The sequence below is a fragment of the Chionomys nivalis genome, chromosome 22, assembly GCF_950005125.1.
Source record: "Chionomys nivalis chromosome 22, mChiNiv1.1, whole genome shotgun sequence".
Classification (NCBI taxonomy): domain Eukaryota; kingdom Metazoa; phylum Chordata; class Mammalia; order Rodentia; family Cricetidae; genus Chionomys; species Chionomys nivalis.
In genome coordinates this window covers 42,353,106-42,370,509 of record NC_080107.1, presented here as the reverse complement: position 1 = coordinate 42,370,509, position 17,404 = coordinate 42,353,106, and the positions used below count along the sequence as shown (strand labels likewise).

Below are 17,404 nucleotides of genomic sequence, written 5' to 3'. Positions count from 1 at the left end.
CAGGCACCCAGATCAGTGTGGCCCTGGTAGCAGCATTGCCTTCTGACACCAGTATGTTCTCAGGGGGCTGACCAGACCCTGCGTATCCACACAGCACTTGGAGGTAACAGGAGCCACGGACACCAGTACAGACCCTGGCTGTGGTAAGATCACGTTTGGTTTGTTTGTTTTTTAATGGCACAAAATGGACATTCCTATTCCAAATGGGAAGAATGAAAAATAAAAAATAAAAATCAGAACAAGGCCCGACCAAAGGGGCAAGTATCAAGTCCTGTGTTTCATGTCTAGCACCTGAGGCTTGTGGTGGCTCCACCTACACTCCGACACCCTTGACCACCCCCATCCCTCCAAGTCTCCCACCTGCAGCACACTTAGCCTCCCCGGGTCCACTCCACCGTGTGCCTGCAGCTTTCCTGGACAGCTGCTCCACAGTCCCGCCATCTCCAGCATCCTGGCATCGCCATTGCGATGTGAGTTTCCACTTCAAGCTTCACACAGTGGTCTCTCAGGGCCCCTTGAAGGGACTCCAACCCTGCCACAAAGTACCGTCACAGTGACTTTCTGGGGCTTCTGTGTAAACCTCCACAACACTGTAACCCTGGATTCTTCACGTCTGCAAAACTGGCACCTCAAAGAAGATCTGAGTCATCCTGATGCCAGCCAGGACCCTCCGGCCATAGCTGTGCGTCTTGGGAGCAGAAGGTAGGGAAACACTTCCCGAGGTGGCCATTTGTATTCTCAGTTCAGTCTCTCTCCTTTCAAATGATTTTGCATTTTTACCACATAGAGACTTGGGGTCTTGCCTTCAAGGAACTTTTCGCACTGTTTACCCAGAGTCAAGTGTGAGGTTTCTTAATTGTGAGCATCTCTGTGGCAATCACAGATGCTTTCTGTGCACCCTGCTCATCTGTAACTTGAAACATGTACATATGTTGTGTCTTCTCACTCCCCTTGATGCTCTCACTGCTGACCTGGGTAAGAGCAGTGAGCAGTAACCATGTCGCAGTCTGACCGCTGTCCTGGCTTGCAATTTCCTCCCCAAAAACCAATTAGTCCAGCACTTCCAGAACTTTTGATTTCATTTTTTATTTTATATTTATTCATTTTATGTGTGTGACTATTTTACCTACATGTATGTATTTGCACCATGTCCACACCTGGTCTCTGAGATAGTCAGAAGAGGGCATTGAATCCCCTGGAATTGGAGTTATAGGTGGTTGTGAATCACCATGTGGGTCCTGGAAGTTGAACCCAGGTCCTCTGCAAGAGCAACAAGTGCTCTTAACTTCCGAGTCATCTCTCCAGACCTGCCTCATTACTTTAGAGTTGAATTCCCCCAAATGCTTATGACTCTGTCAGATTCTTTACCAGAATGTAGCACGAATGGTCTCTAGCCCAATTCCCAATAGCATCCTCTTTTCCCGTTGAAAACCCATGGGCCACAACTTTCTGGTCCATGTTTCTGTATTGATTGCTTTTCTCACTGTTGTGACCTACAGCAGATGATCAGGCCACAGGCCTGGAGAATGAGTTCCTCAAACCCACCCTACACAGAGAGTCCAGAATCCCAAGGCCATGGCGAATGTGGGCTCCCACTAAGCAGAGACAGCTGCAAGGACTATTCCTGGCAGACTAAGAGCTTGAACAGAGGGACAAAAGAAACACCTTGATAGGAACTTTGACAGTGCCTAGGACAGATGCTGACTCTGTGCTGAAGGGAAGGGTCCACGGAAAGAACATCTGGGCTCAGGTGTTCCCGAGGACAGCAGTCCCCACCCTCCCAGCCTTACCTGGGCTCTCTACGCTACAGAGAAGGCCAGAGTCCAGATCTTTCTAGTGGATCCTGGGGTGGTGATTTTGCCTCTTTAAGGTGTTGTCTGTCACAAAATGAGTCCCCTGACGCTCAGCTGCAAGGAGAAGGGAAAGAACGAGCTGTTGGATTCACCCCCACTTGAGGCATGACTTTTGGCTGAGGAAGTTAGGCTGTTTCAACCTCCCTAGAGAGCAGTGTGCAGCGGGAACTGCAAAGGGCTGGCCTAGAAATGGTACTTTGTCCTCTGCACCTTCAGGCCATGCTCTAGTGGGCATAACTCCTCATGGGACAGCCCTGCAGTTCACGGGCAGCCCCCAGGCAAGCCTAGCCCACCCTCCATCTGTTACATTGGTTCCCAACTGCTGCCATACCTGCTCCAGCTGTGCTCCTGATGTCCCCTGGATCCTGTATTTGCCAAAAGGCTCTACAGTGCCTACCAGAGGCACAACGGACAGGGATATAACTAGCCATGGGGTGGCTGGGGGACCAGCTGAGGGTATCCTGACAAAGAGACCCTGAGGTGGGGAAAGTCGAACATTCTAGCAGGGAAGGAAGGGCGGGGCCAAGGATGGGTTGTGCAGGGCTCACAGCCTGCCAGGCTGGCTACCTCAATGTTCCACTTGGGTCAATGCTCAACTTACAGTGCATCTGAAACATGGAATGAACCCAGGTTATTATGTCCCAAAGCCCTTGGAGTCACGTATGGTCACTGCTGTATTCTTCCAGGAATGCGGACTTCCCCCAGATTGGAAAAAGCAGTCCCGAGCAAGTATCTCCTGTATCTCACACACAGGAGCTGGCCACAGAGAAGAGCTGGCACTGGGTTCTGACTCGTGGGAAGTAGCTGCTTCACCTGGAGGGGCAGACCTAGAGAAGAGACATAGGACTGTAGCCACATCACGGACTGCACGTCACCTGTGATCTCACGACACCCCGCTTTACAGAGGACATATGTGAAAATGGAGACATAGAGAGTAGTGGGCTGAATGTCGCCCCCTCCAAAGATACATCCTTGGAAACTACATCCGTCCGTGCTTGGGAAAAGGGACTTTGCAAATGTGAATGGATACAGGATCGTGAAGAGAGATCAGTGTGGATTGAAGGTCCTAAATCAAATGACAAGTGCCATTATAGGAGATACACAACACATGGGGAAGCAAGGAGAGTCTTTAAGAGGAAGAAAAAGAAATTTATTGGCACATTCTCAACCCCAGGAGTACCTGGGAGAGACTGGAAAGACCATCTCTCCACGAGTCTTGTGAAGAGTCAGCTCCCCCAACCCCCAAGCCTTGATATTGAACTCTGACCTTCCAAACAGGAGAGAATGTGTTTGCTGTGAACCACTCAGTTCTACCTTGTGGGCCTTCGATGATGTGGTCTTGGGATGCTCAGAAATCTTTATCTGCTCCAGGAATAACCGAAACCCAGCCTCGATGTGATGTCTAGACATGGGGCTTGTGCCCCAAGCTCCAGACCTCACCCAAATGGGAGGTTTGGGTGAGCAGAGCCAGGCCCATTTTGCCTTCACTTCAGGTTTCCGAGCACGCCAGGGTCCAGCTGTTCCAGTAGGTGTCCTGGAACCCCATGGATCCCACAGCACATACAGTCTGGCGTTGGCACTTCCCCTGTGGCTCAGTGAATGTGGGGCTGGCAGGGAGCAGGCATAAACAGGCAGGCCCCAGTTCGACAGAATGAGAAATAGCAGAGGCTACCAAGGACCACAAGAGAAGGTCACTGTCACTGAGTCGGGATTGGGCACTAGGGAGGACACAAAAGGAATAGGTTGGCTTCAGGAGATAACCCCATGCGACCCCAGAGCAGGGGTTCTCAACATGTGATTCACGACCCCTTTGGAGGTTCCCCAACCCTTCCACAGGGGTCTCCTAAGACCATCAGAAAACATGGATATTTGTATTGCAATTCATAACAGTAGCAAAATGATAGTTATGAAGTAGCAACGAAAATCATTTCATGGTGGGGAGCGTCACAACATAAGGAACTGTATCAAAGGGCTGAAGCATTAAGAAGGTTGAGAACTGCTGCTCTAGATATAGATGATAGAAATTTGGTCCCTCGCCTGGATCTCAGCCTTCCTGCTTCTCCAGTACAGCCAGGCCTCCAAAGCTAGAAGGAAGTTGTCTCCCTGTCTGTCCCCAGCCAATAGCCACCAACTCCACAAAAACAACTGAATGAGAGAGAAACAGAGCAAGCGAGCTCATCCAGGCTGCCTCTGGTTCCACTAACAGAACTACCAGAGTAGACCAAGAAGATTCTGGAACAGCCTGGAGGGCAGATGACTTGTATCTGAGTCATGCCTGGTCTCAAGGGCCTGGGGCCCTGTCCCTCCCTCCTTCAGGCCCTTAGGACTCTCCCAGGGAGCTGGTAGTGGGATATTTATATATTGGAGGAAGGGCAGCCCCAGCTTGGTCCATGCAGAACTTCCGGTCCTTCAGCCAAGGGGCCAGAGCAGGATGGGAGCACTCCAGAGGCGGCTGGGTCAGGCACGAAAGGTCTCTGGACAAACGCCGACCCTGGGAATGCTGTGTCCCCTCATTTGCCTGCACGTCCAGGGGTCAGTGGTTGTTTTATTAATAGAGGACCCCAAGGAGAAGCTTCACCCCACTGCATGGTCATTCACCTCCCTGTAGAGGCGGAAAAGCATCCAGGGCAGGCTGGACCAGAGATACTGGGGCATCCCCTGGAGGGAGCACAGCCTCAGTTGCTCTGTGGAGGGGGGGGGGCATCTCCCAGAGAGAGCTTGATCCCAGTCGTCCTCTGGTGTGAGAAATAAAAAGCTAATTTGCCAGACCTCTGGCTCCCTCAGACAGCAGCTACTCCAAACCAACACCAGTCTCACCGAGACACAAGAAAGCAATACATTGCTTATATAGTCACATAACAACACATAGTCAGCAAAGCCCGGGCGATGGCCTGTCTGCAGGGCTCTGGTGTGCTCAGAGGTGTCCATAGACAGAGTCCTGTTAAGCCACCTGAACCAATCATGCACAGAAGAATCTCTAGTCCAGCCCTTTGTGCCCTGCAGGGACTCAGCTGAGCCTTCAAAGCCACTGGTCGATTATATCTTCCCAGGGCTACTCACAAGAAGCTACTCACAAGATGATCCGGTTTACAAAACACACACCGTGTCCCTCAGAAAATCTGGTGACTGCATTGGGCTTTTCGGTTCACATCTCTTTGGTTTCCATCTGTCTCCTGGGTGGTATGAAAAACACAGGACGTGATCATTCTTTTCTTTGTTGCTATATAACAAAACACCTGACAAAAGCAATTTAAGGAAGGCGGTGTTTGGGGGGCTCACAGTTGGAGGGTACAATCCATCATAGCGGGGAAGACATGGCAACGGGAGTGTGAGGCAGCTGGTCACGGAGCATCCATATTGAGGAAGCAGAAAGAGAAGGATGCTGGCTGGGGCTCATCTCGCTTTCTCCCTTTTATTCAGCCTGAGAGCCCAGACCATGAAATGGCACTGACCACTTTCGGGGTGGACCTTCCTACCTGGATTAACACAATCTAGAAGATTCCTCACGGACATGCCCAGAGGTTTGTCTCATAGGTAACACTAGATGCTGTCAAGTTGACAGTCAACAGTAGTCATCGCGCATGGGAATTGCACGTATGCACAACACAGATGCAATAGGACGTGACTGGTTCAAGGCAGCACTTACTGGGGACTCAAACCACAGGCCCAGGGCATTTCCTAGCATCCCAGGGACCTCTGAGACTGTAGACCCGTTTGGGTCCTGCAGGTCAGCCGAGGTGCTAGAACAGGATCAGAAGACTCCAAAAGTGGCTGCTGTTGCCTTCCCACCACCCTGTGAGCATTCCAAGTCTTGGTTTCTCCATCTAGAAAACAGGACAGCCATAGCTGGCTGTCCTGAGCCTGAGGCTACCCTAGAGAAAAGCCATGTTAGGTAGCTCTCTGATCAAGTCCCTCTGGGAAAGAAACCAAAGAACAATCTGGGTAGGCAACTTGTCCCAGCCAGAGAAAAGAGGGAGTCACCAAACGCAGCCATGCCCAAGGCCTGAGGCTCTGAGATTGGAAGCAAAAGTCCCTTTGCCCAGGACCCAGGCAGGACCCAGGACCAGGTTGGTTTTTCCACAGCCTCTGCACCCTGAGTGGTGCAAGCCTGCCCCCAAGTGGAGACTGGTGGGATTTTTGGATTAGAAGTCCTAGGAAGTATGACTGTCTCCACCAATAGAGGGGTAGGGCAGACAACCAGCCACCACAGTCAGGGGTGATCAAATTCTCAAAGTCACTGCTCAGTGTGACAGCCTTGCAGTGGCCTTGAAGCTGACCCACGGCTCCAGTGGTCATCCTGAAAGGCTTGTGACAGCCCCTGTGTTGAACTCAGGTAATCAAGGCCTTCTATTTGAAGAGGCAATGAGTGCGTCCTTAGGGTCTGTCTCATGTTACCCTGACTCTGAACCTCTCAGGAGTTCTGGGGTGTCCTGAGACTGGTTGGTGGTAGAGTGCTGTGAGGTGGAGGTTGGGCCCTCATCCCTCTGCCAAACCTGTGCAGCCCACAGACATTGCCAGGAATCTAGTCTCCCAGAGAAATCCCCCAAGATTAGCCTCACCAGCAGCCTCTACTTGAGCAGGATGACTCCTATGCTCCAGCCTTGGACCCCAGCCTCCTTGGTAGGTGCACAAAACTTCAAGTTAAGAGGAACAGGTACACCTAGGCCATCTGTAGGATGGCCTCAACTACCTCCCTCCAGGCCCACATTGGTCTCCGACTTCCTTCCAGTTACCTGAGTCCTGATTCATAAACCTTTCTCCAGATCAAGAGCAGAAATTGCATCTGAGATCTGGGAAATTCAGACTTCCCAAAGTATGGAGGTAAGTATTGTAAAAAGGCTAAAAGAACTTTCTCATCTGAATGATGCAGGCCCCATGTGCTAGTTCAAAAGAAAATGGTCCCCAAGGGGAGTGGCACTATAAGGAGATGCGGCTTTGTTGAAATGGGTGTGGCCTTGTTGGAGGAAGTGTGTCACTGTAGGGGTGGACTTTGAGGTCTCCTACGCTCAAGCTGCACACAGCGTGGCACTCATTTCCCTTCCTGTTACCTGTGGACCAAGAGGTAGAGCTCTCAGCTCCTTCTCCAGTACCATGTCTGTTGCATGCTACTATGTACTGCCATAATAATAATGGACTAAACCTCTGAAACTGTAAGTCACCCCAATTAAATGTTCTCCTTTATAAGAGTTGCCATGGCCATGGTGTCTCTTCACAGCAATAGAAACCCTAAGACATTCCATCTATATCTTGAACCCAATGCACTATAAACATGTGGGATGATTGTCAGAGGAATCAAACTAGATAGGTTAGATTTCTTGGTTGATAAAATTAGCCAGAGATTCTATACTCAGTTTTGTAGCTCAGGGCCATAGATTGGTTAAAGGGGATCCAACAGTTTGACTAGTTGGCCAAAACACAGCCCAGAAGGTACGCAACACTAAAATTAAAGCCCAGAACGGCTTTGGTGTGAGAATGTAGTAGTTTCAATGTAATTGTCCCCCAAAAGCTCATAAGGAATGGCAGTATTTGGAGGTGTGGCTTTGGTGGAGTAGGTATGACTTTGTTGGAGGAAGTATGGACTGTGGAGGCGGGCCTTGAGGTCTCACATATGAGCAAGCCATGCCCAACGTCCCAGATCACTTTCTGTTGCCTGCAGGATCAAAATGTAGCTCCTTCTCCACACTCAGCTCCTCCCCCAGCACCATGTCTGCTTGCGTGTCACCATGTCCTGCCATGAATGATAAACTAAATCTCTGAAACCATAAGCCACCCAATTAAATGTTTTCCCTTACAAGAGCTGCCGTGGTCATGGTGTCTCTTCACGCTTATAGAAACTCTAAGTAAGACACAGAGGAGAGTGTCCAGGGGCTCAGTGGGATTGGACCGTTAGACTCGATTTATCTCAGCAGGTCTGTTCATCCATGCTGAGTGATCCAGAGGACCGCTCACATCTTACCGTGACGGTAAGAAGCCATTTTTTCCAGGGGGTCTCGAGCATCAGTGGGGAACACTGTGTTCTCTCACCACATTTCAAGAATCGCAATGTCAGGCTCCAAAACCACAGAGAAACCCTGTCTCAAAAAACCAAAAAAAAAAAAAAAAAAAAAAAGAATCACAATGTGAACCATTGCCATGCTGGGACCCATAGCTGCAACGCGGATATTTGATGGGCATAAGGATCAATAACAATATAACATGGGTGTGCTGACAATAAGGACAGAAGAATCAAACAGTAGTAAAAATGACCGACTCTGGGAGATTTAGGTGCTGGCTAGGTGATAGAGGTGTCCTGAGAGAAGAATAGATAGGCAGTCTACATTGTTATTTGATTGTATGGGAAAAAGTTTTGAAGTCAAGTGAACAAAATCTAATTTGAATTAGCTAACAGAATTGTAGCTTCTCAAGTAATTGTCTAACTTGAACCAACCTATAAGCCCAGAGATCGTGATGGCACTAATGTCTAAAATTCCTTTTCAACTTGTTTTTAAGATTTATTTATTATGTTAATAGTGTTCTGCCTGCATGTATGCCTGCAGGCCAGAAGAGGGTGCCAGATCTCATTACAGATGGTTGTGAGCCACCATATGGTTGTTGGGAATTGAACAGGAATTCAGGACCTCTGGAAGAGCAGGCAGTGGTCTTAACCTCTGAGCCATCTCTCCAGCCCTTTAACTTTTAAACAAATCTTTAAATGTTTTAACATTTTTTGGGGGGCACAAAACAAGTTATAAGAGTCATTTCTCTCTCCCCAATATACTGGGCCCAGAGATCCCACTCAAATCAGCAAGCTCAGAGGCAAGCACCTTTACTCAATGAAACATCTTGCTGGATGTGGTGATCTGAATGAAAATGGCCCAATAGGCTCATAGGGAGTGGTACTATTTGAAAGGACTAGGAGGTGTGGCCTTGTTGGAGGAAGTGTGTCAGTGGGGGGTGGGCTTTGAGGTTTCAAAAGCCCCAAGCCAGGCCCAATGACTTTCTTTCTCTTTCTGCTGCTTGCAGATCCAAATGTAGAACTCTCAACTGCTCCAGCACCATGTCTGCCTGCATGCTTCCATGCCACCCACCATGATAATGGCCTAAACTTCTGAAACTGCAAGCCAGCCCCAATTAGATGCTTTCCTTTCTAAGAGTTGCTATGGTCATGGGGTCTCTTCACAGCCATAGAACACTAAGACAGAAGCTGACACCAAGGAGTGGGGTCTTGTTGTGACAGGCCAGGCTGCTTGTTGGTGAAATGTAGACTTGAAGACTTTGGATTAGGAAAGCAGTTGAACACTTTAAGGGGAGATTAATGTGTCGTGCTAGTAGGAACATGGAAGATGCTGAGAGCAGTGTAAATTATGGTGGCCCAGCTCAGGTTTCAGAGAATATTATTTAGTGGTGTAGAGACCATTCTTGTGCTATTTTGGCAAAGAATGTGACTGATTTTTGCCCTTGTCCTAAAAATCTGCCTGAAGCCAAACTGAAGAGTTTTGGATTAATGATGTGGGTTGGCAGTGGAGATTTCAAAACAGCCAAGTATTTGGCAGTATCACTTGATTACTAATGCCCCGTCTTGTGCAGATCTATAATGAAAAGGAGCCAACTGGCCAGGCGGTGGTGGCGCATGCCTTTAATCCCACCACTTGGGAGGTAGAGGTAGGTGGAGAGGCAGGTAAGTTTGAGGCCAGTCTGGTCTACAGAGCTAGTTCCAGGCGAGGCTCCAAAGCTACAGAGAAATTCTGTGGGGGGGAGAGGGGCTAACTGAGTAAGGAAAAATACAAAATGTACAATTCGAGTAGAAAAGAAACACTAGGAAATGAAATGGAGCAAAGTCCGATGCTCAAGGAGATAAAAAGTATAAAGAAAAGGCTGATACTAAATGGAATGAAGGGAGTAGCGACTTCAGAGCAAGACTCCACCCAGCTAAACCTCCAACTTGTGTAAAGGAATTAAAGAAAAGCTTAAGCGCCAGATGGTGCATGCTTTTTTTTTCTTTTTAAGATTTATTGTTAGGGCTGGAGAGATGGCTCAGTGGTTAAGAGCGCTGACTGTTCTTCCAGAGATCCTGAGTTCAATACCCAGCAACCACATGGTGGCTCACAACCATCTGTAATGAGGTCTGGTGCCCTCTTTTGGCTTGTAGGCATACATGCAGAAAGAACACTGTAATAAATGAATAAATATTTTTAAAAAGATTTATTGTTAGTTTGTTTCTTATGTATAGTGTTCTGTCTGCACATATGGCTGTAGGCCAGAAGAGGGCGGTGGTGGCTCATGCCTTTCATCCCAGCAATTAGGAGGCAGAGGCGGGAGGATCTCTGTGAGTTAGAGGCCAGCTTCATCTATAAGGAGAGTTCCAAGCCAGTCAGAGGAACCCTATCTCAGAAAAAAGAAAAGAAAAGAAAAGAAAAGAAAAGAAAAGAAAAGAAAAGAAAAGAAAAGAAAAGAAGGAGGGAGGGAGGGAGGGAGGGAGGGAGGGAGGGAGGGAAAGAAAGAAAGAAAGAAAGAAAGAAAGAAAGAAAGAAAGAAGAAAGAAAGGAGGGAAAGAAGGAAAGAAAGAGAGAGAGAGAGAGAAAGAGAAGTTTAAGCAGTGGAGGAAACCATTGGAAATGTACAGAAAGCTTATGCAGATGTAACTGAACAAGGGGGCCAAGTTCCAGTTCCAACAAGCAGCTTATCTGGCAGCTTTAGCCACATAGTTCTGGCTTTAGAGTCAAGTATACAAAAGGGGGTTGCGAAATCTCCCTCTGCAGCTAAGGAAAGCTGCTGCATGTCTGAAGAATCCCTCCAAGGAGGACCAGAGAGGCCATTGCCTGAAACCATGAAGGTAAAGCCTGGATTTCATTGGAGACCCTAAGACCTCCAAAGTCATGGGATAGCCACTGAGCAAGGCTGCAGACTGGGTGTGGAACCAGACCAAGAGAGAAAAGTGCGTTACCGTCAATAAAGCTGGAAGGAGTTGGAGATCTGAAGAGCACTTTGACCTCAGACATGGAGAGGCAGAGTTTGGAGTTTGCCCAGCTGGTCTTGCTTTGGTCCAGCATTTCCTCACTATGCTCCCTTCCCTCTCTTTTGGAATGGTAATGTATATTCGGTGCCATGGTATGTTGAAAGCATGTGGTCTGCTTTTTGATTTTTATTTATTTATTTATTTATTTTTATTTTTGAGACAGGGTTTCTCCGTAGCTTTTTGGTTCCTGTCCTGGAACTAGCTCTTCTAGACCAGGCTGGCCTCAAACTCACAGAGATTCACCTGCCTCTGCCTCCCGAGTACTGGGATTAAAGGCGTGTGCCACCACCGCCCGGCTCTGCTTTCTGATTTTACAGGAGATTCCAGTTAAGGGATTTCCTTTAGTCTCAAAAGAGACTTTGGACTTTGATGCAGTCTTGAAACTGAAAGACTATGGGGCCTTTTGAAGTTGGACCGAATGTCTTTTGCATTATGATATGGCTACAAACCTAAGGGAGCCAGGGAGTAGGGTGTGGTTTAAATTTAAATGGCTCCCATCAGTCTATAGATTTAAATGATTGGTCATCAAGGAGAAACACTACTTGAGAGGGATAAGAAGGTGTGGCCTTGTTGGAGAAATTGAGTCACTGGGGGTGGGTTTTAAGGTTTCAAACGTTCAAGGCAGGGCCAGTGTTTGTTTGTTTGTTTGTTTGTTTGTTTTTGGTTTTTCGAGACAGGGTTTCTGTGTGGTTTTGGAGCCTGTTCTGGAACTAGCTCTTGTAGACCAGGCTGGTCTCGAACTCACAGAGATCTGCCTGCCTCTGCCTCCCGAGTGCTGGGATTAAAGGCGTGCGCCACCACCGCCCGGCTTGTTTTGTTTTTTTTGCTCTCTGCAGCCTGTGGATCCAACTGTGGTACTACTAATTACTTCTTCAGCACCATGTCTGCTAACATCCACCATGCTTCCCACCATGATGATTAAAGGCGTGCACCACCACCGCCCGGCCTGGCGTATGCCTTTGAACCCAGCACTCCGGCAGCAGAGACAGGTGGATCTCTGTGAGTTCGAGGCCAGCTTGGTCTACAGAATGAGTTCCAGGACAGCCACACACAGAGAAATGCTGTCTTTAAAATATATATGTGTGTGGAGGGGCTAGAGAGATGGCTCAGAGGTTAAGAGCATTGCCTGCTCTTCCAAAGATTCTGAGTTCAATTCCCAGCAACCACTTGGTGGTTCACAACCATCTGTAATGAGGTCTGGTGCCCTCTTCTGGCCTGCAGACAAACACACAGACAGAATATTGTATACATAATAAATAAATAAATAAATAAATAAATAAATAAATAAATAAATGTGGCTAGTGCGTGTGTATGAGTCTGTTTGCCTGTGCGTGTATGTGGAAGCCAGCGGTTGACACTGAATATCTTCCTCAGTCACTCTTCACTTTTGGTTTTTTTTTTTTTTTTTTGGTTTTTTGAGACAGGGTTTCTCTGTAGCTTTGGAGCCTGTCCTGGAACTCCCTTTGTAGACCAGGCTGGCCTCGAACTCACAGAGATCCACCTGCCTCTGCCTCCCGAGTGCTGGGATTAAAGGCGTGCGCCGCCACTGCCCGGCCTTTCACTTTTGGTTTTTGAGACAGGGTCTCTTACTGAACTTAGAGATCACCAATTCAGCCAGGGTATCTAGTCAAAAAGCACCAAGGAGCTGTCTATCTCCACTACAACCCCACCTCCACTGTCTCCCCCTCTGGGGTTACAGGTATGTGCCCCAAGACCTGGTTTTCTGTGGGTGTTAGGGATCCAAACCTGTTCCTCACGCTTGCACAGCAGGTTACCCATCGAGCATCTCCAGTTCACTTTTGAGAGACCGGGATAAGCCCCTTTTATCTGTTTTTCTTTTCCTCATCAGGTCCTGATTGCTTTAGCACTTTACAAACTCAATTTGTATACTGACTGAAGTCACTTACAGCCACAGGAGCCTCTTCTATCTTATAAAGATCATGGCCACCAGGGGCTCAGCAAAGCCACAAAAGCCTAACTCCAATGCCAAGGTTCACAAGTGACCTGGCGAACAGGATGTCACACCACACTCAGGCCACCCTCCTTACTATTTTTACCCCTTTGTTCTTCCCAGGAGCTCCAAGTCATGGATGCTAGGAGGGGCTCTTTAGCACAGATGTGATTTGCACTCTCTTTCCCTCATGCCCCTGCACAAACTGAACTTAGAACGTGCCCTAGTGATAAAACACCCAACCAAAAGCAACTTAAGGAAGAAAGGGTTCATTTCAGCTAGTAGTTCCAGGTTACAGACCATCACCAAGGAGAAATCACATCATGTCCACACACAGATTTATATAAATGAATGACCCATGCTTCCTGCTTATACCAGCTAGCTTTCTTCATTTATGTATATAGTCCGTGTGTGTGCGCACATGCACGTGTGTGTGTGTGTGTGTGTGTGTGTGTGTGTGTGTGTGCTCCTCCTGCAAAGGACCCTGGTTCAAGACCTAGCATCTACATGGCAGCTCAGAATTATCATAACTCTAGTTCCAAGGGATCAGACACTCTCTCCTGGTCTCTGAATATACATTGTGCCCACACATACATGTGTACATACATACATGCAAAACACTCATACACATAAAATTAAAAACAATAGTAAAATTTAAAAATATAGGGCAGCCGGGCGGTGGTGGCACACGCCTTTAATCCCAGCACTCGGGAGGCAGAGGCAGGTGAATCTCTGAGTTCGAGACCAGCCTGGTCTACAAGAGCTAGGTCTAGGACAGGCTCCAAAGCCACAGAGAAACCCTGTCTCGAAAAACCAAAAATAAATAAATAAATAAATAAAAATAAATAAATAAATAAAAAATAAAAATATAGGGCATTCCATTAACTGTGAATCTCAGGTAAACTGTTTTAGTAAATTATGTCCTGTGAAATGTTTGCGACATACACTTATCTTACTATTGTGGGATATTTTTCACTGTGTGAAAATGTATTGCTGGGATTGTTGTAATGAAGAGCTGAACGGCCATTAGGAAGGCAGGAGATATAGGCAGGACTTCTAGGCAGAGAGAGGAAGTAGGAGATAATCAAGGCACAGGCTGATACCAACAAGATGTGGAGGAAGTCAGACATACAGAATGAATGAAAGGTAAAAAACCACGAAATGGGGCTAGAGAGATGGCTCAGCAGTTAAGAGCACTGGCTGCTCTTCCAGAGGACGTGGGTTCAATTCCCAGCTCCCATATGGCAGCTCACAACTGTCTGTAACTTCAGTTCAGGGCATCTGATACTTTCAGACCAACACACATAAAATAAAGATAAATAAAAGCCACGAGGCAAAATGTAGATTAATATAAATGGGTTAATTTAAGTTACAAGAGCTAGTGGGACAAGCCTAAGCCAAGGCCGAACTTTCATAATTACTAAGAAGTCTCCGTGTCATTATTTGTGAGCTGGTGACCCAAAGAAAATCCATCTACATCTGGCATTCCAGTTTAGTTGTGTATGTTGTATTCCATCTAGCAACTGCACCATGGTACCAAGTAGGAAAGAACTCAGGCCTGGATCAGCACCACGGCTGGAAGGGAACCCACACCAAACTCCTCTGTCCCCAGTACCTGGGAGTGAGTTGGTCTGGTCCCATCAAACCAATTTAGTGATAGTTTTCCAGGTGCCTGAGCCCCATACGACAAGTTCCCCCATCCTTCAGTTTCTGCTCAGTGAGGTGACATGAACACTTTTGGCTTCTGTAACTTTCTCTGTATGCAGTCCCCGATGTACTCAGGAGTCAGCAATCCAGAAGTGATCTCTCTAGTCGTCCATGTTCCTGCTCCAGGCTCTAGGCAAATGGGGAAAAAAGTCAGCTCTACCTGTAGCCCAGCCTAGCCTGCTGGTTTTCTTACTGTTTCTAATGCCCTGGGATATGGCTAAAGATTTGTCGTGGCAAGGACCTCTGATGTGGGATTCCCCTCTGAATGCTATGAATATCATTGGTGAGTAAAGAAATTGTCTTGGGCCTATGCAGGGAGTAGAAGTAGGTGGGGAAAACTAAGCTGAATGCTGGGAGACAGAAGGTGGAATTAGAGAAAGGCCATGTAGCCCCGCCAAAGCTGGACGGAACTTTACCCGGTAAGCCACTGCCATGTGGCAATACACAGATTAATAGAAATGGGTTAAATTAATACGTAAGAGTTAGCCAAAAAGAAACTAGAGCTAATGGGCCAGTGATTTAAATAATATGGTTTCTATGTGATTATTTCGGTTCTGGGTGGCCGGGACGAACAAACAGCTCCCTCCAACAGACCTCGACCTTGTTCAGCATGCATCTTAGGCCTTCCTGTGAGTAGGTGCTAGGCCTGATCCTGCAGTATGGTAGAAAACAGGACAGTGGTGTTTATCACAGCTCAAAGCCCAGCGGTGCCAGCAAAGCATCCATCCTTCATTGATGAAGTCAACAAAATGACTCCCTGTTTCTCATAGGTTCTGCAGGTTGTCCAAGAAAGAACTGTGACCTAGTAGGCTCTCCCAGCTTGGTGCCATGCCTGCGAAGCCCCTCCAGCCATCTTGCCTTACCCCAAGTCACTATAGATTTGTCCAGAAATGAGGAAATAAATGACTTCCACCTACCTGCACCACACAGAGTCATGATGGTAGGAACCAGAGGGCTAACAAGAGTGCTGGGGTGGGGGGGGGGAAGGGGGGCTGGAGAGATGGCTCAGTGGTTAAGAGCATTGCCTGCTCTTCCAAAGGTCCTGAGTTCAATTCCCAGCAACCACATGGTGGCTCACAACCATCTGTAATGAGGTCTGCTGCCCTCTTCTGGCCTACAGACATACACACAGACAGAATATTGTATACATAATAAATAAATAAATATTTAAAAAAAAAAAACAAAGAGTGCTCAGTAGGTTAAAGCATCTACGGCGATGACCTGAATTTGATCCCAGGGACCCACATGATAGAACTGATTCTAAAAAGCTGTCCTCAGACCACGGCTCATGAACACACATGTATGCATACGCACAAAGTAAATGTCTTTGGTTTTGCTTTGTTTTTAAAGCTCAAGAGCCCAGGTCTGGAATTCCTGTGGAGCCAGATGCCCCTTCCGCCTACCATGCCCAATAAACTTGAAAACCCACAAGGTGGTGGCGGTGCAGACCTTTAATCCCAGCACTGGGGAGGCAGAGGCAGAGGAATCTCTGAATTGGAGGCCAGCCTGATCTATATAGCAAGTTCCAGCATAGTTAGGGCTATGTAGAGACCCTCTCTAAATAAATAATGCTAGCTTTAGAGATGAAATATACACATTGTTCCAGAACCTGCCTTAACAAATTAATCCTGTTTGTTTCTAAGACACATCTCCTTTACCTAGACTAGACTGGCCTAGAACTCAGTCCTCGACCTGCACAAGCCCAGCTAACTGCTGAAGGCTGTTAACGAATAAGCCCATCTAGAAACACACACGGCCCAAAAACCACAAAGTAAACACAGCAGATACACACAGCAGGGTCCTTCACTGTTTGTGTACATATGTGCACACGTGTGCACTGGGCCATGCGTTTGGAAAAATGCATGACACGTGCTCGTGTAGATATGCGTGTTCCTGTATAGACACGTGAACATTCGTATTACGATGTTTTCACAAAGAGAGTTGGTGCAACCAGGCTGTTCTGGCTATGGAAGAAACTTAATCAAGGACCGCTAAGCACGGCATAACAGCAGGGAACGCCACCATGGTGTAGGATAACACAAGTGAACACGCAGACAGTCGCCACTACGCATGCGCGGATAGTGGTGGCGGAAGTGGAGGAGGAGGAGGGAGCCGCGGAGCAGGCGCAGACACAGTGCACGGCTTCCCCGCCGCCTAAGCAGCCACTGCCCTGGGTCCGGAAATCCGTGGAGAATCATCCGACGGTCGTCCTCTGATTCGTTTCGACCACTTCCACTTCCCGCCGTCGGCGAGCGTGTCGCCGTTGAATGTGTGCCAGCCTTGTTTTGTTTCCGGGGGAATCTGTTTTTCTGAAGAACGCTCTCAACTTCCGGTGTTCCCTTCGGCCTTTGATTGGCTAATTTTATGAATTAATTAAGCGTGGTCGGAATAAAATGAATAATTTTTTTCTGCCATCGAATAAAGGCTTAAATTAACAAGCATCTGAATATAAATTAGATTCACTTTCTGCTAACACGTCTTCGTGGAGGCTAAACCAAACTCACCATTACCATAAAGTGTCAATTTTGTTGGCCTTTAAATACTCTGTATGCAAGCGAACAGGTTGTGTTGTATGAAAGGAGAGAAGGTTAGCACTCCCCTTGACAAGGATGGAAGAGGCCCTTGGGCCTAACAACACACATACGGTTAAGGCATTGCCACCTACTTAGTGGCATCTAACCACTGTTTTTTTAATGCTACAGAGGACGCAGTTTTGTACATCCTACAGTCTTGCTCAAAATTTCTATACCACCATCCCTGGCTCTCGAAACCGTGTATCTGTCCCCCGAGACACCTGGCACTGGTGTAGACCGCTTATAAGAGGTGGTTTCAGTCTGGAGCTCTAGGCTGCCGGCTGGTTCGGTAACTCAACTTGCCATCTGCGATCATTTTGTTCAT

At 47.6% G+C, this 17,404-nt stretch overlaps 1 non-coding gene across 1 annotated transcript; it reads left to right on the top strand.

The window, feature by feature from the left end:
* The first annotated feature begins 17,071 nt into the window (after positions 1 to 17,071).
* LOC130865005 (U6atac minor spliceosomal RNA) lies at positions 17,072 to 17,197 on the top strand. The gene has a single exon (XR_009056049.1). It is a non-coding gene; the product is annotated as a U6atac minor spliceosomal RNA (small nuclear RNA).
* Positions 17,198 to 17,404: the final 207 nt, after the last annotated feature.